Here is a 19,604-nt window from a genome sequence, read left to right as displayed (position 1 = left end):
AGAAAAATATCCTCAGGTGAGGATTATATACTCATATATATATATATATGAGTGAGGCATAATTTTCTGCATTTTAGTATTGAGATGCATGAGGCTTTGAGAGGTGAAATAACTTTCCCAAGGTTTCCAGTTCGCCTTCTAAAATCCCCTAAATACAGATCGTTCTAATCAGTGAATACACTTGAAAATGCTCTTAGAAATCTTTGAGTAGAAGATTGAGCCTTTATCAAGATGCTATCCAATGAGATTTCACATGCTCTTTTCCTAAAAGGTGGGAAGGACACTTCAGGGAGAAACTGCCTCTTCTTCAGAGCTATGACAGGCAAAAGGGTGAAGGACACAGGGAACACTTCCCAACAAAGCACGCTCTGTAAGAAGCAGATCCAGGGCAAGGGGAAGGATCTCTCCAGTTGCCATGGCATGCTAAGTCAAAGTCCTCATCCCTGGCAGGTGCTGGGCAGCAAAGCATAAGGCAGAATCATTATGATTTTCTAGTATCCTGAGCTGCACAAAATATGTTCAGAGGAGACAGACTAGTTCTCAGATAAAGAGTTAAAGGCCCTTTAGCAGTTTTCTCATCTTGAGGATTTAGTAATTCCGTACTCTTGTTCCCAAGGACAAGAGTACGGAGTTACTAAAGGAAGATTTGCCTTTTGAAAATAACTGGAGTTTTCTCTACTTGAAAGGTTCAGTCGAAACTGGAAGAATTCTGGAAGTTGTATAAACCCTTGGATTTTTCACAAGTTGCATAGACCTACTAATAGGAATTCTGGAATGGACTTTGTATCTTCTTATGGAAGGGTCCTTTCTGGGGCTCAGTGAGCCACTCTCTGTTCATTTTGGAAATTGAATTTGTGTTGGCTGGGGAGACTTAGACATTGGATTGTCTACATAATTCTATGCAGAAAGGAAAATTCATGCCCTGACATTTAGGCCAGTTTCACAGAGGGTAGTAATTTAGAGACATTCAAAAACAGTTTTAATGGACAAGGAAACAAGTCAATATTTTTTTCATTCCAAATATGAACTGACACGATTAGGTAAGGAAACCTTTCAACTGAGAAAATAATGTCCAGAGCTTCAACCAATCACTAGGAGAGAAGGGAGGGGTCATAGGAGACTACACAGCTTACATGTGTTGGTCAGAACTTTAACAGCTGTAATTCCTGAGCCGCCAGCATTGGGCCTGTGGACTTAGCCCTAGTCTTATCTTTGTCTGAAGCATCTTTTACCTCAAGCCAGTTTTCCAGGCAGATTTCAAATTTTGCCTTTAGTACAAATTCCTAAACTTTATTATGCACATCAATCCCATCACATCTGGCTCCAGTATCCTCCTCAGCTGCTCATCATGCACTTTCCCCACGAGCTCTGCACCTGACGCAGAGCCAGCCCCATGCTGACCCCATTGTGCCATCCTGGTCACTCTAGTGGCTGCCATGCCCCTCCCTCTAGGGCAGCAGTCGGCAAACCGCCGCTAGCGAGCCACATGTGGCTCTTTGGCCCCTTGAGTGTGGCTCTTCCTAAGCCTTAGGAGGACCCTAATTAAGTTAATAACAATGTACCTACCTATATAGTTTAAGTTTAAAAAATTTGGCTCTCAAAAGAAATTTCAATCATTGTACTGTTGATATTTGGCTCTGTTGACCAGTGAGTTTGCTGACCACTGCTCTAGGGGGAATATTCCATGATCTATTAAGTCCTGGTTCCAATAGCACCTGCCTCAGGTTCCCCTTTCATTTTCTCAACCTTCAGCTTTATTCTTCTCATGTCTCCCTTCTACCTTTACTATTGCCTTGTCGTAATTCATCATGGTTGCTCATTTTGCCATTCCTCCCTCCCTCTCTGATAACAAGCTTTGTCAGGGCCTCTATGTGTCTGCCTGGGCTGTGTCCAATATTTACTAAGTGCCTGCATAAGCATATCAATATGATAATGCAATTATTGAGGATTTTAAAATCTAAAACCAAATAATCATATTTGAGATATAATCAGATATTTGAAAAGTTATTTTGTTTTCTCCAGCCAGTGGCTGTTTGAGGGTTGGTGCCAGACAATTTGGAGGATGAGCAGTAATTAAAGGAATAGCTAGCTGAGTCCCCAAAATACTCAGAAAACCAATCATCTGAATTGTGAAAAACACCAACCCAACACAAATTATTCTTTAGATTTATGCATTCATGATGAGTGGATATCCATAAGATTAACTGAAAATTAATGACATTTATTGCTATTGAGCAGCATGGACTAGGCACAAATTATATGGCTTTTACTGTACAAGATGTGTTCTGGATGTGATTTCTAATGGTTGCAATGTGACACATTACTTGCCAGTTTTAGAGATGGGATATCTTAGGTTCAAAGCTGTCCAAATAGTGTTTCTAATGTCAAATAGCTAATGAAATGGTAAAACTAAAAGGGGGAGGGGTCCCTTAAAAAAAAAAAGGTTGCCTATATCTTAGTCAGTTCAGGCTGCTACCACAGAATATCATAGACTGGGTGGCTTAAACATCCCAAATGTATTTCTCACACATCTGGAGTCTGAGAAGTCTGAGATCAAGGGGCCAGTAAACATGGTGTCTGGTAGGGACCTGCTTTCTGCTTTTCATGCGGTCTTCTTACTGTAGCCTCAGCAGAAAGAGGAAGCAAACTCTCATGTCACTTTTTGATAGGGGCAGTGATCCCACCATGAGGGCTCCACCTCATTACCTCTCAAACATGGCACTACCTAATGTCATTGCATTGGAGACTGGGGCTTCAATATATACAAATTTTTGGGGGGGACACCAACATTCAATCCATAACATTCTATTAGTAGTAATGTCAGAAGACTTGGCTGCTGGGCTAACAGATAGAGTATGAATTCCAGTGTTTTCAACTTAATATGCAAGTCTATGAGAAAAAGGCAGCCAGACTAGTTTAGTACACAAATATGATGAAAGCCCCACTCCAAGTTATCAGAAGAAGTGCAGTCCTCTTCAGAAGCAGCGAAGCTAGCCTCTGCTGGGGCTTGTCAGTGGGTTGGCTCAGCTCTCTTGATTGTGCCATCCCTTGGAGGCACACTTCATGGAGTCTGAAATCCTCTTGACATAAGTAGCCTAGTGAGAGCCTAGCTTCTCCGAGTGCTAAGGGCTGTTTTTTGAGTGTCGCCAGCATAGAGTCTGAGCAGAAGGACATCTGTAGTGCCGCAGGGAGGAACTAGCAGCTGCTCCCACCTGGAAACACTCTACCAATTTTTTTGCCATTTGTAACATTAATCCAACAGGCTTGCGTTCATCAATTGGGAAATTAAATCCAATGCACTATAAGTACAAAGTGGGGTGCAAACTTAGCTCCAGAACGTACCACTATCATGGAACTCTTATGAACACTATAATGTTAAACAATCCAGAATAATAGTAGAAAGATAATATAATATTTTGGGGTGTTTGCCATGTATCAGAAATTGTGCTAACCACTCTATCTATCTATCTATCTATCTATCATCTATCTATTAAGCAATAGATAAATAACCTCATTTGTTCTTACAAGGAGCTTATGATATATGTAGGTGCTATCATTATCTCATTTTGCAGATGAGACAACAAAGTTACAAATAACTGACAAAGTTAGCATTCAAATTGCACCATGATCATTTATCACTTTAAATTCATTGAGGACTGAAGACCCCCCTACCCCAAAAGAAAGGAAGTTAGCACTTACATGCACAGTATGGTAGGGAAATGGGCAAATAAACCAACTACAGAGTATAACCATGTTGTAAGAGAGGTGCAAAGAATGATCTGGGAGGTTTGGTGAGAGAAGAGGAGTCTTCACAGGTATCTGAGACTTGGAGTAATAAATGCAATGTCTGAGTTAGAAGACTCAAATTACAAAGTTGGCAAGAGAATGTATCACATGCTCTGGAAAGGATGGGTACCTAGTCCTATAGGATTAGAACATAAAACATGAAGCAGAGAGTGACAGGAATTGAGGGCAGAAATACAGGAAAAGGCCAAACCTTGAAGGGCCTTGAATGTCATGCAAAGTAATTTAAATTTTATTTAAATACAAGTAAAGAGAGTTCTTGAAGAATTTAAGCAGAGTTGATTACAATAGATTTGTTATTTATAAAGACCCCTTTGACAAAAGAGTGGTGGATGGGCTGGGGATGATGAGAGTAAAGGTAAGGAAGTTAATTAAGATTTTTCAATAAAGCATTGAAATTGAGTAGGGGGGTGGAAATGGGAATCGGGTAACAGATTTGAGAGTATAGGAAGCATGGCTAGTGGTTAAGAGCATCTATTCTGGGCTGACTGCTAAAACTTGAGTCCCAGCTCTGCCACGTCCTTACCTGTATGTTCTTAGGCAACCTCATAATCTCTGTGCTTGAGTTTCCTCATCTATAAAATTTAAATAATAATGGTATGTACTTCACAGTGTTGTGTCTATTAACATAAGACACTTTGTATTTAATATGACACATTATTGTTGAACATTACTGTGCAATATTATTGTATAGGTGATGCAAAGTGCTTAAAACCATACCTAGCACAAAGAAAAAATTATGCTAGAGACATTTGGAAAGTGAAAACAATGCACATACACATTTTGATGATCCTCAAAATAGACACACAGTTATTTTTCCTTTTGTAAAATTGCATCGTAAAGCAAATGCAATGTACTTGAAACAAAATTCAGGCTAAGAAAGAATAATTAGCCTGGCTTAGAACTGAAAATCTATATAGAAAATGAAAATGTGTTGCCCTAACCAGTTTGGCTCAGTGGATAGAGCATCGGCTTGCAGACTCAAGGGTCCCAGGTTCGATTCCGGTCAAGGGCATGTACCTTGGTTGCGGGCACATCCCCAGTAGGGAGTGTGCAGGAGGCAGCTGATCAATGTTTCTCTCTCGTCAATGTTTCTAAATCTTTATCCCTCTCCCTTCCTCTCTGTAAAAAATCAATAAAATATATTTAAAAAAAAGGAAATGAAAATGTGATTCTTCAATATGTATATGTTTGTGTCCTTTTGAGGTCTTGTAGTTGCAGGGTGTAGTGACTTTGGAGACAACGTGTTCTGTGATAGGTGGTATCAAAGGATTATCATCGCTAAAACACTGGGAAATTTGTCTTTTCTGATTTGTTAAGATGAGAGTCCAGTCTTCCCTGTGGGCCAGTGGCAGAAATTCCAAAATACAAACTAATCTCTGCCTTCTTTGTTTTCACATCACAAAAATAAGAAGAGGGGCCTGGCCCTCACAGCATTTCTGCTACATTTTTAATGTAACTGGTATTGTATTCACTTTTAAAAAATATATATATTTTATTGATTTTTTTTTTACAGAGAGGAAGGGAGAGGGATAGAGAGTTAGAAACATCGATGAGAGAGAAACATCGATCAGCTGCCTCCTGCACACCCCGCACTGGGGATGTGCCTACAACCAAGGTACATGCCCTTGACCGGAATCGAACCTGGGACCTTTCAGTCCACAGGCCAACGCTCTATCCACTGAGCCAAACTGGTTAGGGCTGTATTCACTTTTTAATTTATGATTGCATCACATCATGATTCATTTTTGTTATTACCGTGGTTACTTCTGTTGTCTATCATCCTTACTAATCAGGCTTGAGCTGGAACTGGTGCAAGAGGTTTCAAACTGGTCTAATAGCCTCCAGTCTCATTTCTCTGACTCTGCTCCATCAGAGTGAGATTTATAAAACATGAATCTGACCATAGCTGTGCTTATTCCCTTGATGATCTCATCTAGTCTCATGGAGATAAATATAATTTAGGTATGAAGGTCACCAGTATTTATTTCCCAGCTTGGATAGCTCCTCTTGAACTCTAGGCATATGTATGCTACTACCAACTCCATAATTCTCCTTGGATGTCAACAAGGCATGCTAAATCCCCAAACAAGATGGGGCTTGTGACCTTCCTCTCCATATGTGGTCCTCCTTCAGCCTTTCAGAATGTCAATCCATTTTTCTGATTGCTTAGATGAAAAGGTCAGAGTCATCTTTGTACAGAAACTGAGATACAGAAAAGTGAAGTGGCATCTTCAAGTTTACAAGTAAGAAAAGTCACAGAATCAGAATGTGAAGCCAGGCAGTCTCACTCCAGAGTCTATGCCCTTTATCCTTATGTTAGACTGCTTCTCTAACTTATAAACCCCTTTGTACATAATCTGGAACCTCATATGGCACCTGCATGACATAATCTGGAACTTCATATGGCACCTGCATGACAAATATTAACTGCTCACCTCGGGACAGGCATGCTACATCAAATTAGAACCATGAATTCTGGTTCTACCTAGTTGTCATATTAAAGAGCTAAAAACTCCCTGTGTTTAGGACCAAGATTTTTTAAAATTTATTTTCATTGCTACCATTATTTTTGTAACATTCTGTGTGTTCTCATTGGAATACCACACTGGGATTTTGAAATGGGATCTCAGATGTATCTGTTATATTTATGTCACATATACTAATTAGCTAAATGACCTTGCGAAGTTTCTAAACCTCTTGATGTTAGGATGACTCTGCCAAAAATTGCCATACAGGCAATAAATGGTCCCGTTTTATAATAATAATGTAGAAAAATAGATACCAAGTTATATGGTCCATTCACTTCTTGAGGGCAGGACTCACATCTATTTGCTTACTATCCATTTTCCAAGTGTTTATTGCAGTTCCACATTCTTCACGAACTCAGTACATATGTGGGAATTGCTGATGAAGATTTCATGATTTGATATGTGGAAGGGAAAAGGTGACTTAGAATTCCAGAGTCAGTTTGATATAATAGAGAGAATCCTGAAGCAAGAAGCAGAAGACAGGGTCTGCAGGTAAAGAAGGCAGAGATTTCATAATCTCATTGGCTATTTCATTGATTATTTGACTTTAGGACAAATAATCATCACATAGGTCAAGTCTTCAATATTTGTTGCAAAATTTTGAGAAGGTTGCTTTCATTGTTCTCAAAGATGTATTAATAGAGCTCTGAATGTATAATTTACCTTCATCACGAAACCCAAAGAGTGTCAGCACAGGACATTTTTGTTTATGTTGAGCCAATGAAACGCAAGGGCTCAGCACTCTGCAACAGTTATCTGTCACATATAAGCCTCTCCACTCACTTATCGATTATTTCTTTAAGACTCCTCACCACTATTATTCCCACTACAAATAAGGAAGATGAGGTTTCCAGGGTAAAGTGACTAGTAAGTGTCAGAGTTGGGATTGGAATCCAGGATTACGTGGGTCTCAATTCTCCATCTATGCACTGAAACACACATCCTCCCTAAATTCGAGGGGAGGCGGGGCAGGGTGGGTGGATGGGAAGAGATCAACCAAAGAACTTGTATGCATATATGCATAACCTATGGACATAGACAGTAGGGTGGTGAAGGCCTGGGGTCAGGGTGGAGGCGGGCTAGAAGAGGTCAATGGGGAGGGGGGGGGGAGGTGAGGGGGCATATGTAATACTTTCAACAGTAAAGATTTAAAAAGTAAATAAAATAAAATAAAATAAAATAAATAAATCTGTAGTGCTAGTGATGCACAGAAGAGGGCAGTGCAAGGTGCTGCTGGAAATGGCCTCCCTTCAACACACATTCATTGGACTCTAACAGAAAGCACTATGATCAACTGAAGAATATTCTAGTCACACAAAACGCTAATTAAATAGAGAAAGCTGGTAATTAACTGCATGCTCCCATTCTGGTTTCAATAAATGTAATCTATCCAATAAATCAGTAGCAGTTATTAATGAGAATACAAAGTGTGTTCAGTAAAAGGCTTGCCTTCCATTAGGGAACGAATACCGGGTTTTATGTGGAGTTTCAGAAGAGACCGAGGAGGCATTATTAGCAGTCACTTCAATGCACAGATATATGGTGCCTTCATTCTGCTGCCAACAAGCAGTAATTGCTGGGTTGTGTATGGTACATTAAAATGTGTTTAAACTGCTATTAGTTCCATGAAAACTTACTGCCCACTCCACTTCCAATCACCATGGGTAACAGGGGAAATCAGAGTCCTAAAGTAATTACAGACCACAGGTTGTAACAATACACTGCAAAGGGACAAATCATGACTTTTCCTGGAATTTGTTTATTTCAAATAATGTTTAATTTTTTTTCTTTTCTTTTTACAAAGAACTCTGTATTGGACCACATTTCTGGTAACAAGATTCAAGTTGGACTTTTTATGGCAGAAATTATGCTATATACTTTTTTGGTGATAAGGCACTAAAATACTGCTTGGAATGTTTTTTGTTCTTCCTTTCTACACATTTCTGCAAACATTTTTTAATAATCTCTTTTTGCAAGAAGAAAGGGCATAATGTTTAGAAAGTTAGATAGACTAAATAACTAGCTAACTGCCTCATGATGAGTGACCTAACCAGGAACTATGCTGAGAAAGCCTAAAAGAGAGAGAGAGAGATAGAGAGAGAGAGAAAGAGAGAGAGAGAAAGTATCATTGGCACATTTATGCAAAACAACCGAAAAAAGCCTTTTAGAAGATAATGAAGCAACATCTATCTATTGACATGGTCCTCTAAAGTTCCCCAGTAGTTTTAAAGGCATTTTAAACAATTCTTTCTAGATTATATTGTTTAAAGTTTTCTGCATAATGAGTAGATACTGCTATGACAAAATAGAACTGGAAAAAGAGCCAAAAACTATGTCTGAGTTAACTCTTTCTTTCCTTTCTTACTAATTTCACACTTCCTACACTAGACTCTAATGTCTGTGAGTAGAAGACAATTCTCTTTTACTCATTAATGTGTGTCAATACTAGCCAAGTCCCTGACATGTAGTTAGCATTTAATAAAGGATTGGTTCATATTTGCTTGTGGAAAGGATTAACAACCAGGAGGAACTTAGAATAAGAAGTTTTGACTTAATCTAAATTCTATGGGAGTTGGGATGTCATATATTAAGCATAATTTATATGTTAGCATAATATGCATAAAGAAATTACTGATTCTATCTCATTTTCTTTTAAACATGTCTTTATATTTCTCAAGTTAAATTAATCAACACAGATTTAAGATAATTTATAGTCTAACACACTCAACTCAAATGTAATATTGAAAGACTTCTAAAGTTTTGGCAACTTACTTCATTGTAATTAAGATTTGAATCCCTGCCAGAATTACAGGAGTAATTGCCAGGTATGCTTATATTAATAAACCCATTTAAGTGGGAATTGTAAAAAAATGAAAAATAATCGGACTTTATGAGGGAGGTTCACTGTCGGCAGCTTGCAGTGATGAATGGTGCTCCAGATTTATTTTTGGTTTTAACCATAATACATTCGAAGTTTCATGGCAGGTTCGTTAAGGAATATGTACTGAATTTGAAAAATCATTTATTGGGCTCTCAGTGATACATTTGTGTGAACCAATTAGTTCTTCCAAAAAGAATAAGAAGGAGAAATATTGTTAAAATTGATGGGCATAGCAGTCTAACTACCTCCTGTGCTTGGGTTCTGTGCTGTGAAGACTAGGTTCCATAAACAGTGGGGCCTTGACTTATGAGTGTCCTGACTAACGAGTTTTTCGAGATACAGCCGTCTCTCAGCTGATTTTTTGCTTTGAGTTGCGAGCTAAATTTCAGGTTACAAGCCAGCTTCAGATACCCCACCACTAGTTGGCGCAGCGAATGTCACAGTGAACGCCACAATATCAGCCCACCATCACGTGTCTCACTCGTTCACTTTAATGATTTGGCATACGAGTAATTTGAGTTACGAGCTCCGTCACAGAAAGAATTAAACTCGTAAGTCAAAGCCCCACTGTACAACAAATAGTACTGACAAACCTTCTTGGATGAAGCTGTTCTTTACTTTTTATGTACTACTTAGTTCTGATGTATAGTGCTAAGGGAAGTAGGAAACCTTGAAGCAGTCAAAAGACAGAAACTTTCTATTATTATTTTAAAAGTCTTGATGCATTAATGGCTATATGATTTTGAAGAATAAATGGACACCTTGCTTCCAAGTCTTAAAAGAATTAAATTGTCTTAGGAGGATTAGCTGGACTGACTTAGGAATCCTTTAGTATATTCTCTAGAAAATTAATAGAAGAGATGTTTATTGACTTGCAAAGTGCTAGTTGTTTCCCCAATCTAGTTTCCCCCTTTTTTTCTAATCTACTGCTGTCTAGCTAGAGCAGTAGTTCTCAACCTTCTGGCCCTTTAAATACAGTTCTTCATGGAGTGATCCAACCATAAAATTACTTTTGTTGCTACTTCATAACTGTAATGTTGCTACTGTTATGAATTATAATGTAAATATTTGATATGCAGGATGTTCTTAGGCGACCCCTGTGAAAAGGTCATTCGACCACCAAAGGGGTCGCGACCCACAGGTTGAGACCCGCTGAGCTAGAGAATACATTTCCTAGCTTTCCCTGGAGCCCACTGGTCCATGTGACTAATGAACACTTGGGATGTTAGTGAAAGTGATGTACATAACATTTGTGTTATTTCTAAATTAAGGGAAGTTGCTTGCTGCTGCTCTATGGCTCTTTCACCTTTCCTCTAGACATGAACATGAAAGTGACCTCGTTTACACAATGCAGATGGGGCAAGAAGCCCAGCCAAGGAGAGCAGGGAAATATATTGAAAGGAACCTGGATCCCTGAATGTCCTACTGGAGTAGAACTTCCCCATTAGCTGGGACCAATTCACCTGTGACTTGAGAGAGAGAAAAAAATGTGAACTTCTTTACAGGATTGTTGTGGAAAAGTTAATAGAAATCTTGAATATTTTAGGAATGCTACTAGTGAATAGTACAGTATATAAAGGTTGCTTCTATATATGTTGTGTGTGTGTTTTTTTAATGTCTGCATCTCTAGGTTGCATTATATGTTGAAAACATCAACAATTATGTTATCTGCTTTGATTTTTACAAAATCCTTGTGAGGAGTCATTATGGAAAAGACTTTCTCAGTTTCTCCAAGAAGTCAAAGGACAGAGTAAAATAAAATCAAATAAAGTGCACTGTTTCCAAATTTGTCCTTAGGCAAGAGTGTGGAACAGACATTTTAAGAAAGAGCTTCTGGACAGTACACAATTCATAGAAGCAGCATGGTAACAACGGTGCTAATGATAATAATAATAATGATTAAAAAGAAGAAGAGTAGCCACATTTTGAGTGTTATAATGAGTCCGGTTTTATATTCTGTGCTTTATATTCCCTATCTGTGCAACGCATCTATGAGATGCTACTAGTATTTCTCCAGTTTTGCAGATGAGATAAGTGAAGCACAGAGAGGTCAAGTGTATTGCCAAATGGAGCCAGAACTGGAATCTAATTGCATTATCATTTTTACTTCAAGATGACATCATAGAGTCTTTATGAAATTTAGTTATTTTTTTACTTAGAAGAGTCAGAGGGAACCAAAGGGCTCTAATGTCTATTGACCATACTCAAAATAAAAGGGATCATACAAAACATTTCCCATCACCTCATATACATGGGTGTTGATATTCTGAATTCTCAAAGAAGAACTTAATGTCCAAAGCTGCTAAACAAACTGCCCAAGGTAGGAAATGGCAATTGAAAGGTTCAACCCAGGAGAGCACTTGGACCAAGCCAGTCCTTGGAAGCCAGAGAGGCAGCCACATTTACCTGCTCATACCTGTCAACAACCTTCTCCTCAGAACAGAAAACTCTGCTAGGGCCTAGGAAATAACATTTTAACTCTGTACTTATACTTTGACTCTGAAGTACATGAGTAATACTTTGCACTAAAGGGAGATCTTTTATCTGAGTCCTTCAAGAGCTGAACAAAACTCATTATTACGCACCTCCCTTCTGATTGGAAAGGAAGATCTCTTAATCCCTAATTTGCTGACAGGGAAACAGAAACTGCCAGGGAAGAAGTAATTTACTGAAGGTCACACAATGGTCTATGAAAGCCTTAAGAATGCTTCTGAGAGCTCATGACAAAAGAGTAATTGCCTTATACAATTAGCAATTTAGTTTTCTATCCTAACCAACATATCCCACTCTTTCCCATTCAGGTGTTAAACTCTCCCTCACTCCCTCTCCATCATAAGTAAGATTTCACACTTGTTATGTAAATGTACTCTGTCAAAAATGTAAATCCCTATAATTTCCCATCAGCTATTTTTAAAGATCTTAGTGCAATGAGTTCTCAAACACTTCCAGGGAAGTGAAAAACCCCATCAAAGAACTCTCATCTCCTGCTGGTTCCTTTGGCCACAGTATAATAACTCTTCCAGAAATTAAGGAGCCCTGGCTGGGTAGCTCAGCTGGTTAGAGTGTCCTGATACACCAAGGTTTTGGGTTTGATCTCTGGTCAGAATCAACCAATACATTCATAAACAAGTGGAATAACAAATTGATCTCTCTCTCTCTCTCTCTCTCTCTCTCTCTCTCTTGCATTCCTCTCTCTCTTTCAAATTAACTAATCAAGGAAAAGTTTGGTGCCACTTTTGGTAAATTCTCCAAGGAAATGTATGAATGCAGGAACAATACTGAGTGTGGGTATTAACTGAACTTGAATGTAACATCAGACCAAATTCAGCAGCTTCACTCCACAGGGGTTGCTGTCTCCTCACAAACACCACTGTGATGGAAACCATAGGGTGACTCCCAATAGATCACACTCTTTTTAATCTCCTGGCCTTGAGTGCTAGATTAGCAAAGGTGATGGGCTGAGATGTCACATCCATAGTTATGTTACATTATACAAGACTCTGCTTTAGTGGACTAGAAAGACTCTCCCTTGCTAGCTTTTTTTATTTATTAAATTTATTGGGGTGACATTGGTCAACATGATCATATAGCTTTCAGGTGTGAGTTTCTATGTCACAAGATCTGCATATTGCATCGTGTGCCCACCACCCAGAGTCAAATCCTCTCTTGTCGCCATATATTAGGACCTCCTTCTGCTCCTATCCATTTCCCTCTGGCAACCACCACACTGCTGTTTGTGTTTACGAGTTTCAGTTTTATATCCCACATATAAGTGGAATCATACGGTTCTTAGCTTTTTCTGATTGACTTATTCACTTAGCGTAATATTCTAACAAGGTCCATATGTTGTTGCAAATGGCAGTATTTCATCCTTTCTTATGCCTAAGTAGTATTCCATTGGATATATGTGTCACATCTTCTTTATTCAGTCCTCTATCTCAGGACACTTTGGTTGTATCAATGTCTTGGCCACCATGATTAATGCTGCAATGAACATAGGGGTGCATATAGCTTTGTGAATACATGATTTTGAGTTTTTCAGGTAAACATCCAGGAGAGGGGTTGCTGTAGGTTGTATCTACAGAGCTATGATGATCAAAACAGCATGATATTGGCAGAGAAACAGACACACAGATCAATGGAACAAAAAAGAGAGCCAAGATATAAAACCACATGCATATGGACAGATAATTTTTGACAAAGAAGCCAGAAACACACAGGGGAGTGAAGATAGTATCCTCAATAAATGGTGCTGGGAAAACTGGAAGGTCACATGCAAATGAATGAAACTGGATTACAGTTTGTCTCCATGTACAAAAATTAATTCAAAATAGATCAAAGACTTAAATATAAGACCCAAAACAATAAGTTAAATAGAAGAAAATATAGGTACCAAACTTTTGGACCTTGGTCATAGAGAACAGTGTATGAACTTGACCCCAAAAGGAAGGGAAGTAAAGGCAAAAATAAAATAATGGCACTATATCAAACTAAAAAGCTTCTGCACAGTAAAAGAAACCAAAAATCAAGCAAAGAGGCAGCCGACCAGATGGGAGATGATATTTGCAAACAGTAGCTCCAACAAAGGTTTAATTTCCAAAATATATAAAGAACTCATAAAACTCAACATCAAACAAACAAACAGCCCAATCAAAAAGTGGGCAGAGGACCTGAAAATACACCTCTCCCAAGAAGACATGGGAACAGCCAATCGATATATGAAAAGAATGTTCAACCTCACTGCCAATTAGGGAGCTGCAAAATCAAAACTACAATGAGATACCACCTCACACCTGTTAGAGTGGCCATTATCAATAAGACAAGTAATAACAAGTGTTGGAGAGGTTGTGGAGAAAAGGAAACCCTCATTCACTGCTGGGGATGTGGACTGGTACAACTACCATGAAAAGCAGTCTGGCAATTCCTCAAAAAATTAAGAGTGGAGCTACCTTGCTAGCTTTGAAGACATGAGCTACCATGTCAGGAGAGAACTTGTGAGTGGCCCATTGGCAAGAGACTATGGGAAGCCTAGGAGCTCTGTGTCCCCAGGTTGATACCCATAGTGGGGATCTTGGAAATACAACCACAATGAAATGGTTTCTGACAGCAACCATGAACCCCAGGATCCAGAAACTAATGCAGCCCAACCAATATCATCATTGTAGCTTTGTGAGAGCCCAAGAAGAGAATCCAGCTAAGTCACTGCTGGACTCCTGACCTCAAGGCTGTAAGGCAATAAATGGGTATGCTTTTAAAGCCACTAATATGTGGTAATTTGTTATATACAATAGAAAACTAATGCAACCATATTTCTTTTTAGGTAAAAAAGATATTAACACTTAGCAGTTTTAGGGAAAAGTACATTAATGGAAGGAACCAAAGTTTTGCCACCATGAAGCTGTCTTTTTGGGATATTGATTTTAAGCTGTTAATTAGAAAACAAGACTCAGAAAGAACCTTTGACCTTCTCCCTTCCTGCCTAAGATATTCAGATGGAAAGGCCTACTCCAGGAAGGAAATTTTAGAGATGTTGCCTTTAGTCTAATTAGAATTAAGTATGGTAAATAGAAGGGCTTCAGGCAGGGGCCTGTTACCTAGATAACCTCAGTGTCTCATTGCTTCTGAGTCTCCCAGCAATGATTTTCCTGTTATGTGTATTCTTCCTCAATTACCTTTACAACATCATCCATTCTCACTTCTGAAATCTAAGACCCTGTTTCTGCCTTTGTCTTATATATATATATCTCCAATGTTGTCCCACTCTCTTTGGAATATTTCACGCTTATGTGAATTCCTCATGCACATGTTTTAAAATTTGATTTTTATCTTGTTAATCTGTCTCTGTTAATTTGATTATTAGCCCAGCTAGAATAACATAGAAGGTGGGAGGAAAAGTATTAATTTTTTTAGCCTCCAAATTAACAAGTATTCAAGAGATGCCTTAAAGATATATTTGAATCTTTAACCTAATGTAATTAAAAGTAGAGAAGGGAACTAAAGCCGGCAAATACTTGGGACAGAAAAAAGCCAGGTGTCCAAAGCATATAAGTCTAACTACAGGGTGGGGCAAAAGTAGGTTTACAGTTGTTTGTATGGAAAATAATATAATAATTAATTAATAATAATACAAGAATAAACTCTGTGTTTTGTGTACTCACAACCATAAACCTACTTTTGTTCCACTTTGCATTTGAGCCTGTCTCTCATCCTGTGCCTTAAAAGATGGGAAGAATTTGCCACAAATTATTAACCAATGAGAGGAAATGCCAAAGATGCATAGCCATATTAAAACTTCATGCCCCAGTAGATCATTCACGATCGCTTAAAATTGAACTAAACTTATGTTTGATTTTGAAAGGGAGCAGCAAAGCTAGTTTATGAATCATGTATATAAATACCTGAATGGCCTTCTGGGTCAGTGGTTCTCAAATATGGCCTTCTATTAGTTATCTATTAAAATAAAAACTTATTTTTATTATGAAGTTTTTTGTTTGTTTGTTTTTAAAAAGGATTATTGAGCATCACACCAGACTTAACTGAATCAGAATCACTAGAGGTAAGACCTGTTACTCCCACTCCCCAAACCCCTCACACACACCCAACTATCCCCCTCACCAAGGACTTCATAAGGTTCCAACATAGCCAGTATAACCATCGGTGTTTGACATTATAGGACTTATTACAGTTAGGTCCATTTGTGTGTGTGTGTGTGTGTGTGTGTGTGTGTGTGTGTGATAGAATCACCTTACACCTTATATATTCAGTTCAATGATTCTTGGTCTAGGCTGCACATTATAATTACCTGGAGAGCTTTATAAACCTTGTTGCCCAAGATTCTTCTCAGAGCAATTACATCAGAATCACCAAGCATGATACCCAGCTATTTTTAATTTTTAAAGCTCCCCAATTGATAGCAACATGCAGTTAAATTTGGGACAGTTGGTGTATAGGTTTACCTTGTATTTTTCTGCATCCTTTATAATACACAGTTACATAGCTCAAAACCCAGAACACTGCCTGGGAGGTATGGAGGCCAACCATAAATGCTCCACTTTGATGGAACACAAAAGTGAGGTTGACTATTTGGAGTCACACTACAATAACTCTTTTTTTAACTCCATGATTGCTATACTTATATCTCAAAAACAAAAGATAAAAGAAAAGAAACATACCTAAACCTGTGCAATGTACATGTCATTATTCAAATTTGTTGAGACGAGATCATACAGGCCACTGATTCAGAGGGAACTACCTAAACAAGTAACATGTGGACCCGAGTCTGAGTGACACCAGAGCTTACGTTGTCTGCGCTATACCAGTGATTCCCAGAGTGTGGTCCCCAGACCAGCAGCATCAGCAGACCTGAGAACTTACAAAAAGGGAAAATTTTCCCTAACTGGTTTGGCTCAGTGGATAGAGCGTCGGCCTGAAGACTGAAGGGTCCCAGGTTTGATTCCTGTCAAGGGCATGTACCTTGGTTGAGGGCACATCCCCAGCAGGGGGTGTTCAGGAGGCAGCTGCTCAATGTTTCTCTCTCATCGATGTTTCTAACTCTCTATTCCTCTCCCTTCCTCTCTGTAAAAACTCAATAAAATATATTTTTTTTAAAAAAGGGCAAATTCTCTGGCTCAGTCTCAGACCTACTAAATCATAATCTTTTGGGCTAGGACCCAGACATCTGTGCTTATCAAGTCTACCAGATGATTTAGAGTCACACTAATGGTTAAAAAAAAATGGTATTATATTATCCATTTCTATCAGCTGTCTACTTCTGGAGGCTCAGTTTAGCCTGTGGTAAGAGAAATAAAAATATGGGGCTAACTCAGTGCGTGAGATGGGGTGAGGGGCTGAGAAATCCTCCATCACTATTTTCCTTTTCTCCAAGACCCCATTTATATATCCTATATAATAAAAGGGTAATATGTAAATTGACTAAACGGAAGAATGACTGGAATGCCCACCCTCTCACCCTGGCTGGCCTCGCCCCTGATGGCCCCCATCGGGGCTGGCCGGCTGGACCTCACCAGCCCATGAATTCGTGCACTGGGCCTCTAGTATATATATAATTCATTTCAGAGAGTAAGGTAGAGGGAAAGAGAGATAGAAACATCAATGATGAGAGAGCATCATTGATTGGCATGCCCCACACTGGGGATCGAGCCTGCAACCCAGGCATGTGCTATGACTGGGAACTGAACCATGATCTCCTGGTTCATAGGTAGACACTCAACCACTTAACCACACTGGCCAGACCCAGACCTCATTTATATTAATAATCTATGTTAGAGCCCTAACCGGTTTGGCTCAGTGGATAGAACGTCAGCCTGTGGACTGAAGGGTCCCAGGTTTGATTCCAGTCAAGGGCATGTACCTTGGTTGCAGGCACATCCCCAGTAGGGAGTGTGCAGGAGGCAGCTGATCAATGTTTCTCTCTCATTGATGTTTCTAACTGTCTATCCCTCTCTCCTCCTCTCTGTAAAAAATCAATAAAATATATTAAAAAATAAAACAAACAAACTTATTTTTTTAAAAATCTATGTTAGAGTTGAGGGAATGGTATAAGAGATGCAGTGCTGGAAAAAGACTAGAGGACTCTGGGGACCTTTACCCAAGGTGCCTTGCTGTGGTTAGCCACTTCCATGTGACTATTTTAAGATGTTGATGACTAGTTTATCCTTTTAATCAAAACATGGAGAGTTTTAAAAGGTTTCATTAAAAGTGAATATCTTAATTGGTTCCAGGAAAATGATTTTTTCTATCTTAAGGGCTTGAGATAATTGGTGTTCAGGAAACTAAGGGTAGGTGGTTTGCTTTCTGTGATGGCAAGCTGGTTCCGAGGCTGCCATCCTGTAACACATGAGTGCTGCTGATCTGCTTTAGTGCCTTTCTCCCTATATCTTAGGGCTATTTTAAAATTAAGTTGTACATTTGACTAAGGGAAAATAAACAAACATTAAAAGACCACTCTTGTTGGATTTATCAGAGACACCAGTTAACATTTTCTGAGCAAACTGTGAAATCGTTTGTTTTTAAAAAGTATGTAAAATATGCTCTAGGCATATAAAGGTCTGATGGAAAGTTATCTCATGGAGTGTGGGAGGGAAGAAAACAATGAAGAAACAGAACAGAAAAAATAGTTAAAAAGGAAGAGAAAGAGTAAAAGAAAGGAGACAAGAATTGATAAGAGGAAGAGACAACGGAAGGGAAAAAATGGAGAGAATGAAGAAATGAAGAAAGAAAAGAGATCTGAAGGATAAGAAAGGGGGAAAGAAAAGTTGGGAAAAGAGGTTGGTGGTGGGGGGGGGGGGGATAAAAAGAAAAAACAGAGTGCAAGAAGGCAAAGAAAAAATAAAAGAAATAAATGAATGCAGCCTTTGGAGCCTGGGAAATATTTTGTGAAGTGTGACGTGGATAAGACTTGTGCAGACTTGGCTCCTGAGGTCAATGAAAGCAGTAATCATGATTCCAGTTTGCAACAAATGGGGTGAAAGGCATCAGATCCCACATGGAGAGACCTACAGTGACAGCAGTGGAGTAGTAATGTTGCAGCCATCAAGAATACAGGGATGCTGGGAGGTTGGATTATACTCTCCTTTATTCAGCAACCATTTTTTTTATCTGATGCACAGTCCAATGTTAAAAAGAAATGTGTTTTCTTATTATAAGATCCTTAAACTAGAGCAGAGATGCTTAGATGTTCACAGGAATGCATCTGAAGTTCTAATCTATAATAATAAAAGCAAATTGACAGAACAGCCGAACAGCGAAATGACCGACCAGATGTCCTTTCAGAAGACCTTCCAGATGAAGCCAGGGCTGCAGCTGCAGGATCAAGGCAGCCGCCTCGGCTGCAAGGGAGGGATCGAGGTAGCTGCTACATCTGCAAAGGCCTACTCTTGCACAGATTTCATGCATCGGGCCTATAATATATTATATTAGTCTGTCCTTAGGATTTACTTAGGGCTAGGACTTGGTCTTTCTCACCTCCTTTCTTTCCCCATCCTCGCCACTCACTCAGTGGTTTGCTGCTGCCAGTGGTCAGTGCTGCTTTTTTTTATTATAAGTCTTACTCTCTCTGAAGTCTGCATTCTAGCAGCATAGGTATAACTCTAAAGCCCCTTTCTCTTCATACATGTTTATGTATGTGTCATCTAGATACATTACACATCCAGATCCCTGTTAAGGAGAGTCCTGTATCTGTGCAGTGAACAGATTTATTATAGCTCCTCCCTCCCACCCAGTGTACCCCCACAAAGGCCTGGGTGTTAGCAGAGAACCATGTTTTTGAAGAGTAATGTGGTAGAAAAATTTAGCAAGTCCAAGCAAGGAGAGTGGTAAGGAGCAGACATGGGATAGTGACAGATGCCCTGGAGTCAGAGGGATGGTGG

The 19,604-nt window shown here is 39.1% G+C and overlaps 1 protein-coding gene across 4 annotated transcripts in view; it reads right to left on the bottom strand.

The window, feature by feature from the left end:
- Positions 1–19,604, bottom strand: part of KCNIP4 (potassium voltage-gated channel interacting protein 4) — a 948,564-nt gene that overhangs the window by 69,859 nt on the left and 859,101 nt on the right. The window lies entirely within an intron of this gene.

This window comes from Myotis yumanensis, unplaced genomic scaffold (assembly GCF_028538775.1).
Source record: "Myotis yumanensis isolate MYYU_CA2020_CCGP unplaced genomic scaffold, mMyoYum1.0.hap1 SCAF_1, whole genome shotgun sequence".
Lineage (NCBI taxonomy): Eukaryota > Metazoa > Chordata > Mammalia > Chiroptera > Vespertilionidae > Myotis > Myotis yumanensis.
Note: the sequence above shows the minus strand (reverse complement) of the source record. Positions and strands in the feature narration are given on the sequence as shown.